General features: G+C 41.1%; 1 protein-coding gene across 12 annotated transcripts in view; it reads right to left on the bottom strand.

Annotated features, from left to right (window-relative positions):
• CDKL5 (cyclin dependent kinase like 5) overlaps positions 1 to 15,960 on the bottom strand; it is a 193,887-nt gene that overhangs the window by 147,247 nt on the left and 30,680 nt on the right. For all 12 annotated transcript variants that reach the window (XM_072137929.1, XM_072137927.1, XM_072137935.1 and 9 more), the window contains exon 2: positions 23 to 58. The gene's annotated coding sequence lies outside the window, so the exon portion shown is untranslated. The remainder of the gene's footprint in view (positions 1 to 22; positions 59 to 15,960) is intronic.

The following is a 15,960-nucleotide window of genomic DNA, read 5'->3' as shown; positions in this document are numbered from 1 at the left end:
AAATTTAATAAAATTTGCTTACCTAATTCAGCTTCTTAAAACACCATTGTGGCTGCACCTGGAGGTTAAAAGAGTCATATATCAGCATTCAGATTTTAATAGGTTGTAAGGAAACAGATAATATCAAATATAGTGCCGAAATAAGTATTAAATGATACACATTTTAGCTTTCTGCCATTTAAAAAATGTTACTCATTTTACAACTGATAATATTGGACAAAGCTATCTAGGTGCCTTTTTCTTAGGATCTACTGCTAACTTTGGCTAAGAAAAAGTATTCAAAAATGTATGCAGGATTAAAATCACCAATTTAAGGCTGGAATCCCATTTACAATTTTATATACAATTTTCATTCATTTTAGCATTGGTAGTCCCCAACTTAAGCACACTTGACTTACAGATGGCTTTTAGTTACAGATGGACGTCTCTTAAAGCTCTCTGAATGCTGGTAAATTGCTGAACTTTACCCCGGGCCGTCATGACCAACTGTAAGTTATCAAATTTGTCTACAATAAAGCTTGTCCATAGTTCTAACTTATAGACAAACAGAAATGGTGTAGTCATACCCCCAGGAGCCTTTCAGCATCATTAGAATAATTTTAAAAGTTGATTTTAGAAGGAAGGAGGCAATGTATATTAAATACAAGAATATCACAGTGAAAGTGCCTGGATCTATGAGCAAGTGCTCCTGGTTTATCATGCTGGACTTTGAAGGTAGATTTCTTTTAAGTGTTCTTAACATTTAAAGGGGTATTCCAGCAATAAGCACAATTCATATTAAAATGGGTCTTTAAAATATAAGCTAATATATAATTAGTTGTTATTTAGAATTTTGCTCCTCTTAGCAGAAAAATGTTGTGGACATAAACTATAATAGAGAATTAAAATGCTACTGGCCCTTTAATCAGTCCTGCGACTTTGTCCCTGTGGAAGAGACACAGGACAGAAGATGGCCGCTGGTCACATGTCCATAACACATGTCCTGAAACTGTCTGGGAAGGTCATGTGATCAACACTGGTTTGGCTGTAGCTGGTTGGTTGCAGTGAAACATCATCACAGTGAGGTAATGTGCAGTGATGGCAGTTACATGCATTATTACTTTGGTAACAGAGCAAGACAGTCTGTTACATCATCACTGGGATCAGAGCCTAAAGGGGAGGAGCTGTTACTGATAACTGAAGAAACATGGGACTTGTCAGAGGCGTAACTACCGCCTTAGAGGTCTGTGGTGTTAAGGGGGCCAGGGACGCACTGCCAAGTCATAATTTAAAAGGCCCTTCCCTCTGTGTCCCTGCTGCGCTCCTAGGCTTATGTGCCTGACCGAATAGTGCCTCCCAAACAGCCTCCCACCCGCCGGCCTCCCATTCGCCCACCCACGCGAATGACTGACACAGTGGACTTCCCACCCACCCGAACACCGAACCTCCCTCATGCCCACCCCAACCACACAAACCACCCGCCAACCCCAGATCTGGTCTTCATGAATGTGTCGCCTTTACTTCACTTATAGTAAATCTGGCCCATTCAGTTTGTTGTATTCACTTATTTATAGCATTATCGTTTTTTGTACAAGACGTTCATATTCCCCTATAACTTTTTCTCAGGAAAGCTAAGGAAGATTTACGTAAACTGATATCTGACTGAAAAATTACAAAAATAAAGACATAAAAATTGTTACATGAAGATCACCCATGATCAGCATGAAAGTTTTGGCCCTGTGAATCGGGGAAGTCTCTTAAGTAATGATAAAAGCTAAGATAAGGCTTCAGCAATGCCAGAGGCATAAAAAAACTACAGGTGGTCCCCAACTTAAGAACACCCAACTTACAGACGACCCCTAGTTACAAACGGACCTCTGGATGTTGGTAATTTACTGCACTTTAGTCCCAGGATACAATGATCAGCTGTAGGAGATATAAAAGGCATCTGCAATAAATATTTACTGTTAATCCTATTGTTAATCCTTATGACAACCCAAAAGTTTTAAAAATCCAAGTGTCACGGAGACCAAAAAAAATTTGGCTGGGGTTACAATTATAAAATATAAAGATCCAACTTACATACAAATTCAACTTAAGAACAAACCTACAGATCCTATTATGTAACCCGGGCACTGCCTGTACTGCAAATCACCAGGATTTCAGCTGTCCTGCTATAGTACATAACCTCAGATACAATAAAAAGCATGTTTTTGCATATTAGTTCCTCTGTATGAGCTGTTCCTCATAAAACGTAATGACTTTTTGACGGAGCCAATTAAAGAATAATTATTAGATGTAATTGTTGTTACTGTTGCTATGTCCCCTGGGACGATTCTCTGTTGTTTCAAAACAAATTGCCATGAGCGTACTGTCATAATGATGACCATTACTGCTGTGAAGTACAAACAATAAAAAAAAAATCAGTCAAAAAATAAAGTTATACAACAAATAATAACTGATAATTAATAATAGACAATACTTTTTTCAACCTGTATGACAAGGGCATGAAAAGGTAATAATTTTCATTTCATTGACCAATCACAAAATAAATGTCCCACATCTTAATGGAGTAATTGTTGCAGATGACGCTTCATTCGGAGAGTTTATTGCAGAAGTCAAGTTCTCCCCACCTCATAATGCCCCCTTTGCTGTTAATGACACCACTGCGACCCAGGGACATCATAACTGGTTCCAATTTGATGAATGATATTAATCTTAGTGGTTGGGGCATTCTGGGGTGGGGAGAGCTTAACTTCACTTCCATCACTTTATTCAAACAATTTAAGGGTGCGTTCAAATTTCCAGATGCAGTTTTTGATGTCCAAACCAGGAGCAGAGTGAAAAAAGGCAAGGAACAGCTTATCATAATGATATGTTCTCACCCATTATGATCCGCACCTGCTTTTGGCTTCAAAAACTGAATCTGAAAAACTGAATGTGTGGCTGCACCCTAAATCTGAATTTAAAGTTGATTTTCTGGATGATACCAACTCATTGAGCCATGCAAGAAATATGATATGAAAGTTGTTAATCTGTGTGATAAGGTTCTGATAATGATCTATGCCAGTAATGGCGAACCTTTTAGAGACAGAGTGCCCTAACTACAACCAAAACGTGTCATTTTAAGCAGTAATTTACTGGTACCTGTTCTTCCACTTCTCTCAATTGTATCGGCCGCCTGAAGCCACTAATACAGTTGAAAGAAGGAGGGCAAATTCAGACTTTCATCATAGCTTCTCTCCAAGTTGCCTGGGACAGCAGGAAGATTTGATGGATTTCGTCCTGTTTGGTGAACTCTGTCCTGGTGTAATGGCCTGAGTGCCCACTGAGAGGGCTGTGAGTGCCACCTCTGGCACCTGTGCCATAGGTTCGCCACCACTGATCTATAAGGTCACTTTCTGCTGACAGGTTACCTTTACGTAGCTGAGAACAGAACTTGTATATATTCAGCTGTCCCATAGAATGAGATAAGACAAGGACTTATATTTGCAGATGTGTGTGTTTTAATTTGAAGTTTTCTGTACACAAATGATAATGGAAGAAATGCCCTAGCGGGATAATCCTTGTCAGAGCCGGATCATAGGGGGGGCTCGCGGTGCGCGAGCCCCGGGGCCCCCACCACTTCGCCTTTAAGAGGGGCCCCCACCAAATTGGGGCGATTCGGGCGGTCGCATGACCGCCCGAATCGCCAGCAATATATTCGGCGCCGGGCTACCCGGGCCGCGGGCCGAATCCCGCCGATGTTTCTACCTTTAGTCTATGGCAGAGCGAGGGAACAATAAGTTCCCTGCTCTGCCATAGACGATCCAATGTAAATGAAGACGGCGGCGCCCTGCCGCTGGGTCACGGCGCCGAGTGTGACGTCACAGCATGTGACGTCACCGCGGCGCGACTCACGGCGCGGGCTGTAGCAGGGCGCTGCCATCTTTGTTTACATCCGATCTCCACCCTAACAACGCGAGGGAGGATGAAGACAGTATGTCATATCATGATAGGGCCCAGATACGATGATCTGCATCCAAATGACATGTGTAACAAAAGAGAAAGAAAGACGGATGCATATATACTAAGTCAAACAAATTTCATTTTTATTCTTCAATGTATAGACAAACATATAATTTAAAACACCATTAAAAAAGTCCCAACTTGGACATACATAAATAACAAAAACAGGCATAGGTATGGGGCATGTAAATGGAGGTGGCAATAGTAGAGCAGCAGATATGTGCGTTATTATGGAGACCACAGCAAAATATATAAAGTGGAATGTAAATGACCATGTGAGCTGCGGTCTAAAATGAAAAATTATAAATCGCTTGGTCTCTAAGAGGTCTATGTGGCCAGAATCAAACTTGCCACCAGCTACATAAGGCACAATCTGAATACATCATGAACAGATATGAAACAAATTTTTACCCAACCTGTGTCTGGAGAGGAGAGACCCGACGCGTATCGCCTATCAAGTAGGCTTCATCAGGAGTGAATGACTGCTAGGGGAGGACTGCCCTTTATACCCGTTGCTGCTTAGTGTTTGGTTCCGGTCTGAATTATGGCGCATGCGCAATGCATTGCTTCTCGTCTGCCGGAAGTACGTCATCCAGCATAATTCACCTGGTCTGTGGAACGCAACTTGCGTCTCACCGGACCAGAGTTGGAACAGCGCATGCGCTCCATTGACCAATGGCGCTGCGTGGCACCTGGGAAGTACAGTAAGTCAAACACAGGACATAAATTAAGTTGGTAAGTTGTATTGGCGCAATATTTCAGTATAGTGCAGAAATGAGTACAGTGTGGATCCTATAAATAGTACACGTCCCTACCATAATATGGTACAGCCTTGCAATAGGTGACTACAACAATCGTATAGTGCCGAAAAGTAGGTAGGTATTGCATAATCAACTATCATATGGTGCCAAAAGTAGGCAGGTATTGTATAATCAATACTCCACCTGAGGAACCGCGTTAGATATCATGTTACAGGGTAATCATTCCATTGTGCCGAAAGTAGATAAATGAACAAGATAAAAACTAAACAATATGCTGCTCATAACAGGAGATGTAGGAAAAGGAATTAATTCGGCGCAATATTGGAGAGGATTGGTATGGCGCATTATCAAAGTAGGATATTATCATGCTATGCATAGCAAGCGAGAGATATTAAATAGAATATTTCACAGGCGATTTACATGATTGGATTTGCCAAGGGTACCATATAGATGACGAAAGAGGAAAAAGACAGCGCGCATCGTGGGAACGATGGAGGGTGAGTACAATTTTAGTATTATATCTAGAACTGTATATAGTTGTTATGGGGGGGGGGTATTATATCTAGAACTGTATATGGTTATTATTGGGGGGGTTGTATATATTTATTATGTGGGGGGGGGGGTGTATAGCAATAATAGGAATCTGTATAAAGTTGTTATAGGGGGGATTGTATATATTTATTATGGGGGTGTATATAGTTATTATAGGGGCACTATATATAGTTGTTATAGGGGGTGTATATAGTTATTATAGGGTGTACATAGTTATCATAGGGGTCTGTATATAGTCATTACAGGGAACTGTATATAGTTATTATAGGGGAACTGTATATAGTTATTATAGGGGGGTGTATATAGTTATTACAGGGAACTGTATATAGTTATTATAGGGGGGTGTATATAGTTATTATAGGGGGGTGTATATAGTTGTTATAGGGGGGTGTATATAGTTGTTATAGGGGGGTGTATATAGTTGTTATAGGGTGTACATAGTTATCATAGGGGTCTGTATATAGTTATTACAGGGAACTGTATATAGTTATTATAGGGGAACTGTATATAGTTATTATAGGGGGGTGTATATAGTTATAGGGGACTGTATATAGTTATTATAGCAGGACTGTATATTGTAATTGTTATACAGTTATTATAGGGGTGTATATAGTTATCATAGGGGCACTGTATATAGTTGTTATAGGGGGTGTATATGGTTATTATAGGGGGAATGTATATAGTGATTACTGGGAACTGTATATAGTGATTGCTGGGGGAGCTGTATATAGTGATTGTTGGGGAAGCTGTATATAGTGATTGCTGGGGGAGCTGTATATAGTGATTGCTGGGGGAGCTGTATATAGTGATTGCTGGAGGAGCTGTATATAGTGATTGCTGGAGGAGCTGTATACAGTGATTGCTGGGGGAGCTGTATACAGTGATTGCTGGGGGAGCTGTATATAATGCTTGCTGGGGGAGCTGTATACAGTGGTTGCTGGGGGAGCTGTATACAGTGGTTGCTGGGGGAGCTGTATACAGTGGTTGCTGGGGGAGCTGTATACAGTGATTGCTGGGGGAGCTGTATACAGTGATTGCTGGGGGAGCTGTATACAGTGATTGCTGGGGGAGCTGTATACAGTGATTGCTGGGGGAGCTGTATACAGTGATTGCTGGGGGAGCTGTATACAGTGATTGCTGGGGGAGCTGTATACAGTGATTGCTGGGGGAGCTGTATATAGTGATTGCTGGGGGGAGCTGTATATAGTGATTGCTGGGGGGAGCTGTATATAGTGATTGCTGGGGGAGCTGTATACAGTGATTGCTGGGGGAGCTGTATATAGTGATTGCTGGGGGAGCTGTATATAGTGATTGCTGGAGGAGCTGTATATAGTGATTGCTGGGGGAGCTGTATACAGTGATTGCTGGGGGAGCTGTATATAGTGATTGCTGGGGGAGCTGTATACAGTGATTGCTGGGGGAGCTGTATATAGTGATTGCTGGGGGAGCTGTATATAGTGATTGCTGGGGGGAGCTGTAGATAGTGATTGCTGGGGGAGCTGTATACAGTGATTGCTGGGGGAGCTGTATACAGTGATTGCTGGGGGAGCTGTATACAGTGATTGCTGGGGGAGCTGTATATAGTGATTGCTGGGGGAGCTGTATACAGTGATTGTTGGGGGAGCTGTATATAGTGATTGCTGGGGGAGCTGTATATAGTGATTGCTGGGGGGAGCTGTATATAGTGATTGCTGGGGGGAGCTGTATATAGTGATTGCTGGGGGGAGCTGTATATAGTGATTGCTGGGGGGAGCTGTATATAGTGATTGCTGGGGGAGCTGTATATAGTGATTGCTGGGGGAGCTGTATATAGTGATTGCTGGGGGGAGCTGTATATAGTGATTGCTGGGGGGAGCTGTATATAGTGATTGCTGGGGGGAGCTGTATATAGTGATTGCTGGGGGAGCTGTATATAGTGATTGCTGGGGGAGCTGTATATAGTGATTGCTGGGGGAGCTGTATATAGTGATTGCTGGGGGAGCTGTATATAGTGATTGCTGGGGGAGCTGTATATAGTGATTGCTGGGGAGCTGTATACAGTGATTGCTGGGGAGCTGTATATAGTGATTGCTGGGGAGCTGTATATAGTGATTGCTGGGGGAGCTGTATTTAGTGATTGCTGGGGGAGCTTTATATAGTGATTGCTGGAGGAGCTGTATATAGTGATTGCTGGGGGAGCTGTATATAGTGATTGCTGGGGGAGCTGTATATAGTGATTGCTGGGGGAGCTGTATATAGTGATTGCTGGGGGAGCTGTATATAGTGATTGCTGGGGGAGCTGTATATAGTGATTGCTGGGGGAGCTGTATATAGTGATTGCTGGGGGAGCTGTATACAGTGGTTGCTGGGGAACTGTATACAGTGGTTGCTGGGGAACTGTATATAGTGGTTGCTGGGGGGGGATGTATACAGTGGTTGCTGGGGGAGCTGTATACAGTGGTTGCTGGGGGAGCTGTATACAGTGATTACTGGGGAGGCTGTATATAGTTATTGCTGGGGGTCGGTATATAGCGATTGCTGTTCCCTGTCTGGACTACATTCAATGGGGGCCTCCACCATGTTTTGCGCCCAGGGGCCCCCACCAACCTTATTCCGGCCCTGATCCTTGTTGTCAGCTAGTGTTTGAATTTAGGGCAGCAATAGCTGGAGATGTGCTGTGTCCATCCATTGAGTGTAATGAGATTGTAAGAATGGCAGGAGCCCTATAGCACTTTACATCAAGTAAATTGAAACCAGCAGATAATTCAGTGTATGAAAAGATATGGATGTTACATATTATTTGGAGACTGCTAGATCTTGTATCTCCGGTAATGACCTTTCCAGTCATATTCAATGTATCCAGCAATGTCAATCAAGATGGGCTTACTGGATGACTGCATCGCTTTACCCAAAGAGGAAATTCATAATCTTTTCCCTACCTTAAATAAGATTGAAATGTCTAAAATATATTCATGCCAGTCACAAGTAGGTAATGACATCTAAGTATTAAAGGAAACCTACCACTACGGATCTACCTATTAATCCTTTAATCCCCACTATCTTTTCTAATCTTTAATCAGGATAAAATGCACATTTTATAAAGACGCTACTGGGGAGTGGAGTAGCCGCAGCTGAGGCTACACGGCACGGCTACTCAGCGCCCCAGTAGCCCCTTTGATCATCCTACCCAGACATCTTCAGCGTGCGGCTACAAGGAGCTGTGCACAAGCCGAAGTTCTGCACATGCGCAGTAGCTCTGGCTTTGGAGCCGAGATTGTGCAGCCGCTGGCCTGTGTTCTGTGCATGCGCAGAACTCCAGCTTCACGGGCTAGTGTGCGCAGCTCCATGTAGCTGTGCGCTGAAGATGTCTGGGTAGGAGGATCAAAGAGACTACTGGGGAGTTTAGTAGCCACGCCGTGTAGCCTCAGCTCCGTCTACTCCACGTCCCAGTAGCCTCTTTACAAAATTAGCATATTATCCTGATTAAGATTAGAAAAGATAGAGGGGAGTAAAGGATTAGCCCTAAAAAGGGCTATCCTTACATACGTTAGATGCACCTACCACCAGATCTACCTTAATAGGCAGATTTGTAGTGGTAGGTTTCCTTTAATACAGTAAAATGAAATACAACTAAAGATGAGCGAGTATACTCGTCCGAGCTTGATGCTCGTTCGAGTATTAGCGTACTCGAAACAGCTCGGACGAGTATTTCCCCTGCTCGAGATCGAGCATTTACTAAAGGAAACACAGTGAAGAACAGTGAAGAATACAATGAAAACAGTGAACACAGGATCATTTAAGTAAAGAACACATTGCAGATGTTCCGTAGATCTGCTAACTTATCCGAAGACACGCGTGCCAAAAGGTGTTCTTCACAATAGTATGTGAAGAACAATATGTGTGAAGAACACATTGCAGATGTAGGGACCAAACCAAATCAATTGTGCACATAAAGATTTTGTGGGAGATTTATCAGGGCTTATACGCCAGTTTTTTGGCATACAAACCCTGAAATAATTCTATTGCCTTGATGACTGCCAGGTATAGTGTTTATTTTCCACTTTACACCTCCCCCCCAAGCCAATTGGGCATGGAAGGGAGTGAAAGTCATAGTGGACCGGTTTGGGGCAATATCCCCGTTGGAATTTTATGTAAATTTACATTTCTGTACATTTACGTGTTCAGGTTTTTGCATGCAGAAGTCAAAACCAGGAGTGGATTCATATAATCGGAGAAGAACTATCTGTTATCTATCATTATAATCTACTCCAGGTTCTGGCTTCAAACTGTGTGAATGTGTAAATGCACCCTTAATCAGCACCGTCTCACTTGTCGTGTTAATCTGTGCTCCTTATGGCCAAAAATGTAGAATTTGTGGTTAATAAAAAAAAGAAAATATATCCCCAGCCTAGTAACACAGGGCTATGGCATAGCGGTGATGAGGGACACAAAAATACTTCTAAAACAAATCCATGGATGATGGTTTCTCAAAGCGGTTCGATAAAATGCAGTGGGAAAGTGGTAAATATCTCCTCAATATATCTGTAGAGGGCTGTTTTATTTATATCCTTTTTTTTTTTTACACACCTATTTTGGATTATCTTTACATCTAACTAAATATTGTGCTGCTCCTCTGTTAAAAGGAATTTCCGAACATGTACAGGCAGTTCCCGGGTTGCGTACAAGATAGGTTCTGTAGGTTTGTTCTTAAGTTGTACACAAGAGACCAGGGTGCTGGGGTCTCCCACTTCGATTGATAACCTATTAATGGCTATTTATACTATTAGTCTGTACACAATCTGACAACAGTTTGTCAAATTTTTGTATTTTATGTCCAGTATTTCAAAGCTCTACCCCACCCATACAAAAGTTAAAAAAATTCTAAAATCATACATTACCTATCAAATATCTATGTCATAGAACTATAAATACCGTGAAGGCGACAACTGCATTGAAATGTGGGTTTCGGGAAAGTTCAGCTCTAACTTGGCTTATATCATCTGTGTAAACCTAGCATGGAGGCTCTTTATCTTGAACTACATAGAGTAAGTAAGGAGAAAACATCTTCTCAGAGATGTAAAGAGGCTTATAAGAGGATCCCTCATGGACTGAGGAGAAGCAATGACATGACAGTGGGACTGATCAGCCCTGGCATTTACCTTGGATACAACGTAACGTGTCTACAACACAGTTTAGCACATTTATAGAAAATAAAGAATATCAAAGTCAATAATCAACAGATTTTTCTTGTTCTAATTACAATGCACTTGCAACCACATAGAGATTCATTATAGAGCTCTGGTCATCTAATACCGTGCTGCTCATATTCCTCTCTTCTTACCATAACAAAATACAAAAAGTTGCCATATATTAAAATTACCAATGTGTCACGTCCATCCATAGCATAAAGCAGAGAATTAATAATGTATTGTTGACTTTAATTAGGCAACAAGCAGACATTGGGGCAGATTTACATACCCGGTCCATTCGCGATCCAGCGGCGCATTCTCTGCGCTGGTTTCGGGTCCGGCCGGGATTTATTAAGGCAGTTCCTCCGACGTCCAGCAGGTGGCGCTGCTGTGCTGAAAAGCATCGGAACGCGCTCAAGTTCACCGGCCTATTCCTAGTGTAGGTAAGTGCAAGCTCTGCGACACATTTTTTGTTTTAAATGCGGCGGTTTTTCCGAATCCATCGGGTTTTCGTTCGGCCACGCCCCCGATTTCCGTCGCGTGCATGCCAGCGCCGATGCACCACAATCTGATCGCCAAAATGACCCCCATTGTCCTTTCACAATACAGAAAGATGAATTTTACATGGCTTTTACAGTAAATCCACCTATGGAATGGAACAAAGTACAGACAAGTCTAAACTACATAGCAGCTGGGCAGTAAATGAATATGGCTTTGTGCTGCCCACCAACATTTCAGAACATTTCGGCAATATCAACCAGTTCCATGCATGGCTATCTTTATATAAGCGGTAAGACTTCTATTTATATTGGAAGACACAATGACAGATTGAATTGGCAATCTCTGTGAACTGCTCCGAAATCTGTGGGCACTATTTAAATAAAGGAATTAATTATTATTATTATTATATTCAATGCCACTATCCTGAATGCATGTATCAATAAGAGGTGGGGTATGGACGATTGCACTATATAAATTCTGCTTTAATACACATTAGGGGAAATTCATCAATTCATTGTGGGCTCCAACAGTGCAGAGCTTGCTGACAGTAGTCTAGTACTGCGCCACATTCAACACTGTGATGAATCGTTGCAGTTTAATTCTGTCGAGTTCTACTTTTAGCTGGACTAAACTGTGTTCCTAATGGGGCCCAATGTCCTTATTTTTTTTGCCGCACAGACAATTTCCATCCCAGCCATGCCCCTTTTCTAGAGACCACAACCAATTTCTCAATGCCACGCCCCTTTTGTCGGATGAGTTGGAAAAACAGCCTTCATAAATGTATCGGAAGCCGTTTTAGATCTTGTTTTGTGGGCAAATATGTAATTTTTTTGGCGCAAATGAAATAACGCATTCCTTCTAGTGGGTTAGACTCCATACAAATCTGCTCCAGATAGGAACAAGTCACTAATACTAATCGGCATCATAAAATAATTTATTTTACATACACCACAAACTTTTCCTTCCTTCTGTTCCGTGCAACTTTTCACTTATGTATCACTATTTTTGCTTACTTTCGCAAATTTTTAGGTGCAAATCTGCACCTGGTCCAGGGCAGGTGCAGAGGAAGGAGTTATTTTTTTTCATGGACCCTGTTTTAACATGTAAATTGGAATTATTTCACATGCTTAATATGTGTTTTGCACATAAACCTGTTGGGCAGTGAAAGTTTTTTTTTAAATCTATACAATTTTGCATTCACATTTTATTGAAATTTAGTTACTTCTAAGGGTGTGGTCACATGTGGTGTTAACACATGCATTTTCAAATGCATCACAGTGGTTTAGAAGAGCTGATTTGACTAATTATATTGCTGTCACCATGGAATTTACAAAAAGCATGCATTAACGCAATGTTAACACATAAGTTAACAAATTTTAGGCACACACATTTGTTAACTATATGTTACATATATGTTAACATATTGTAAACACATACATTTTGTAAACACCATGTTGACAGCAATGTAATTAGGCAAATTTCCTCTTCTCAACTGTTGTGAAAATGCATGTATTAACACCATGTGTGCCGCACCATCATATGTTGTCATCTTCTTGGGGTGTGACTAGAGTGCTTAAAAATGCAGGACATGGCCTCAAATCCAAAATTTATAGTAGTGTCCACTCCTGCATATCACCTCCTCACATGGCTTGTGTCCATGTGGATTTGAGACATTTGCAGCAAAAAGTCTAAAAAAGAAGCAAAAAATTACACCTGCCAGGATAGGAAAAACTAAACATGTATCACAAGTAAAAAGAAATGATCATACACAAGGCGGAAAACAGACCTTCCAAATGTCTCAATTACGGTGTACACTAAAGAAAAAAACACTAAGATACATGTCCCCCAATGAGCAGAATTCAGTCCGGAGTGTAACCTTCAGGTCAACACATTTACCGGAGATGGAACTCAAGCAGTGTGGACACATTGGCACTCAAGCATTCTATTACAGTTTATCACTAAAGTGGAATTCATTTTGCCACGCTTGCCTAAGAGCAGATGTCTGAACAGAGTTATTAACACGTGTCTGCCTCTAATCAGAGACTGGATGCCATTAAAATAGCATCTGCTTGTAAATTGGATGCTGAGGAATTGAAGTAATTGTAGTAATGCATTCCTAGAGTTGGTGCCAGAGCATTCTATTTGTGGACAATCCATTGTTCTGATCAGTTAAATCTTTAGCAGCAGAAGGTCAAACCTAACGGTCAATCTAATGTTAGTTGTAGTTTAGTCTCCTGCGGCACAATCCCTACACCCCAATCCTTAGCCCTTTTCCATTTTTGTAGTTTCTGATTTTACTTATTATTTTTGTGGACAAATTGTACTTCCAAATTATTTTTAATTGAAATTTTTATGGGTAGCAAAATAACATAAAACGGTGATTCTGAATTTTGGATGTTTTTTATTTCTAGTTATGGTGCTTACCGTATGGGATAAATATTTGTATATTTTAACAACTCTGGAATATTTGGACACAGTAAAGGACTATTTAGAATTTAGTTTGCAAAAATGAATGGCGATGATTATTCTGGAACGAGGGTATCTAAGAAAAAAGTGCCAGAATCAATGAATTGACACTTATTATAGGATCTAAAGCACAAAGGTTAGTAAAAGTGGAGGACATTCCATATCTATGTGTCTAAAAGGGACAGTAAAATGTTTTGTCTTCTTAACTTAAGCACACAGACTCAATGTTACAAAAGAATGTATGGTGTCCACACCATCCAACCAGTGATCCAAATCAACCAAACAATGAGAAATTCAATTAAATTACTCCTTTGCAGATATTGTTATACAGTAATACAGACCACAGTTAGTTCATCAAGGTCAACCCACTATCCAACAAAGTTCATAGACAACACTACCTCTTTCTCATTATGACTATGGAGAACTCCTCCAGTCCTCTAAATTTCAGACTTTGCAACTCTATCACATTTTTACCTAAAATCTCTACATGGAACTTTATAGGGGTTTTCTGGGTAGCCCATTGTGGGGGGGGAAAAGGAGAAATTGTAAGATTAAAGAATAATGAATACCCACCACTAATGCCCCATGAACCTCATAGATTCTGGTCTGGTCAGGATCTTAAAGGGACCCTGTCATCAGGAATATAATTCTTAGATGATGACAAGTTCCAATAGGCTCTACAATTATGAGTACTTTATAAAAGTGTTTTAGACATTAGATGGCTCCCTGCCAGCATCACCCAGTGAATCACGGTGAGTGGCAGGGTAACTCCAACGGCCCGAGTCGTTGCCTCCTCAATTCATCCTCCCCTCCTCCTCACCTTCCCTCACACTCTACCCTGAGAAAGGGAGGCTGAATTAAGGAGACGTGTACTAGGACGGTTGGAGTTGCCCTCCCTGTAACTCGCTGGGCAGGGCTGGCATGGAGTCATTTTTTAACTCATCATTGCAAATGCTATTGGAACTGGTCATCAGCTAAAATTACATTCCTGATGACAGGTTCCCTTTAAAGGAAACATACCACTTTAAAATGGTAGTTATAACCCTCAAATACCTTGCACCAGCTCAGGGTGAGCTGGTGCCGGAGCATATCTTCATTATTTGCAGAAACCACTGTATTGCTTGTAAAACTGTTTTATTCTTTATATTTCAAGCACGCTTCGGCGCACCATGATATGTGCTTGGCTCACAAATTTGAAGTTGCGCAGGCGCAAGTGTGCCCGAGAGCTCGGTGATGTCACTGCCTCTCCGGCACTTCCTAATCATGCGCATGCACAGTCGCGCGCATGGTGAGCCGAGAACATATCATGGTGCGCCAAAGCGTGCTTGAAATATAAAGAATAAAAGAGTTTTACAAGCAATACAGCGGTTTCTGCAAATAATGAAGATATGCTCCGGCACCAGCTCACCCTGAGCTGGTGCAAGGTATTTGAGGGTTATAACTACCATTTTAAAGTGGTAGGTTTCCTTTAAGTAGAGAAATGTTGCAATGTTGAGCAAATAGTGCACAAAATGTATAATAATATTCATTAATTTTACATCTCTCAGTCAATAAAGGGTTTTTCATTCAGCCCAGAAAACTCCTTCCATTTAGTTACCATCATTTGCATAGGCAGATGTTGCAGTTGCATAGCTATGACTAATTACTTAATTGGTCAGAAAAGCATCAAATGAACACACTACACTGACAAACACTAGAACATATATACCGGTACATATAGAACATATATACTCGAGTATAAGCCTAGTTTTCAGCACACAAAAATGTGCTAAAACCCCAAACTCGGCTTATACTCGAGTAAAAAAATATAGGTTTTACCAGGATTTTGTGGTAAAATTAGGGGCCTCGGCTTATACTTGGGTCGGCTTATACTCTAGTATATACAGTAATTTTTGCTGTTATATGGAAAGCTGGACTCTGTTTCAATATACTTAAGATGCTGAATGATTACTGATGATACTGAATGATTACTTTTCCATGCACCTCTCATGAAGGGCTGGGAATCCACCTAGTTCAAGGCTGTATCAGAGGATTCACTAGATCACTTGCAGGCTACTCTGAGCCTAAATAGACAAAGCTTCTTGGCATAAAGTATAAAATAAACAACCAAAACCAGCATAACATCTTGGTCTGGAATGCTAGTTAAATGAGAGATGGACATACAAAACAAAAACAAAAAACAAGTTTGCATCAAAGAGTTACTAGACATACACACTAGACACGATGGTCTTTTGGAAACAATGAAAGCTGTCTAATATAGTCACATATAGATCTATAAGATATAAATAGGCAGAAATTCCTTCTAAATGGGCCCCCCCCCCTTTCCACTTAAAACAGATTTGTATTCTCATACATACGAGTTGCAATCACACATTTATATACATATACAGTATATGTATATGTATATATATACACACACACACACACACACACACAGAGGATATATATCACAGATGACGGGCCCCCTGATACTATGGGCCCCATACCAGCTGCTACCACTGTAGTTATGTCCCTGAAACTGGGAT

This window comes from Engystomops pustulosus, chromosome 2 (assembly GCF_040894005.1).
Source record: "Engystomops pustulosus chromosome 2, aEngPut4.maternal, whole genome shotgun sequence".
Taxonomy (NCBI): Eukaryota; Metazoa; Chordata; class Amphibia; order Anura; family Leptodactylidae; genus Engystomops; species Engystomops pustulosus.
This window is presented reverse-complemented; position numbering and strand designations above follow the sequence as displayed.